Source organism: Toxorhynchites rutilus, chromosome 3, assembly GCF_029784135.1.
Source record: "Toxorhynchites rutilus septentrionalis strain SRP chromosome 3, ASM2978413v1, whole genome shotgun sequence".
NCBI lineage: Eukaryota > Metazoa > Arthropoda > Insecta > Diptera > Culicidae > Toxorhynchites > Toxorhynchites rutilus.
This window is the reverse complement of record NC_073746.1, coordinates 113056187-113057961: the sequence shown is the minus strand read 5'-3', so window position 1 is coordinate 113057961 and position 1775 is coordinate 113056187.

Below are 1775 nucleotides of genomic sequence, written 5' to 3'. Positions count from 1 at the left end.
TTTTCTAGTAATATCAGATTCCTGCGTAGTTTTTGGCTTTATGATTAAAATTTTTTCCCTGGTCAAAGTTTTCTGTTTATTGTTACTCTCAACTTTAGCTACATTTCCAGTTGTTCTCTTTGCGTCTTTCAATACCGCAGCGAAACTTAGTGGAGTTACGTTTTCATTCTGAATAGCTTGCTCATCACGTCTACGTTTTTTTGAATTTGAACGTAAATTGTACCGCTGAGGTGTTTCCTCTGAATTCGTATTTATATCATTATTGGTTTTGAACAAATTTCTAATTTCCGCCCGTACCGCTTCTTTAACTTTGAGCTCAAAATTGTTGGCCAATTCAACCAAACATTTCAGCTCTTTAATATCATTTAAAATTTTACCAACGGAATCGTCGAAATGGTTGTTCCCGAACCCATTTTCATGTAACACCAAACATGTGTCGCATACAAAAACGGCATTTTTAATTTTCTTCAAAATATCGATATTAGCACCCACCGCGTTCGGTAAACAATCGATATGAATAGTCTCATGACACCTACCGTAACACGCTATCGCTTCTGTGTTTGGATCGTTTATCCTCTCACAGCAGCGACTGCACATGTCTACGAGACCCATATCCACACATTCGCTATTGTTCGCATGTGTACCGGCCATCGGCCGGCCCGTGCGGAAGAACGAAAACAAACAACAACACAAGCGCCTGCTGATAGAAAGTGCTAAGAGAACACTCTATAGATCAGCAGCGGATTTAACTGAAGCTTTAGGCACTCAAGCTCAACACTACCACCACTACAGTGATTAATGATTTAAGCTACTTGAATGCCCGTTTCTATCAGCTATTTGATTATAATTTATAAACACAAAATATACATGAAAACTTATCTTTTGCTCGCCAAATACATCAGTGTATTTCACCAGCGAAATTCCTATGGTAAAATTGAATCACGACACTTTGTTTTCACCAATTTTACCACTGATTCTGCACTAGTAAACCACAACAACAACCGCTCGAGCCAACGAAAAATTTCCAATCATCATCTTTTTATAACCTATCTATAAAAAGGCATTAATTTTTAGTTTACAAAGAATACAGAGACAAAGGAGATTAGAAATATGCAAACTTTATATTCCAGAACCTTTATCATCTGGGTATTATCTAGAAGGTCGGTATACATTCTTCTCTTCGATAAAAGTCCCGAAAAACACGCAACAACTGCATGAAATGTAAAAAATATGCTTGTCTTGAGCATGCTGTTATGTTATGTTCTGATTCTTATTCCAATGAAACTACAATCGATTAATACGTTTTTATGTTATTTTATAGCTCTCTATACTTCCATGAATTATAGTCAGTTGCTTACTTTCAATTAATAACAGTGAAAAGTTCGAATTTCGTTATTTGTGTTGGAGTATCAAAAATTACTCTGTTTTGAGGAGGCTGAATTAGATGACTATTAAAATATAATAAAGACGAAGAAAACGTATTTTTTGAAGATTTTTTCATTTAATCATACCCTCTTCTTAAAATAAATGCCAATAAAGTCTGAAAAATACACAATGGCAACATTACAGAGAAGTTCAATTTTCGGTCTGTGACACCGTGCGCGAGTATACGTTTTATGATTTTGCACCCGAGTACAGGAGGGTTAAGAATAATGCAAACCTTAGAATCAAAATAAAAACTCATAAATACAAAGGCCAAAAGTCTAGCAGCACAGTTGTGAACAGCGGCACGTAGCAATATATTTATGTATAGCGGCACATATTAATACGCTTGT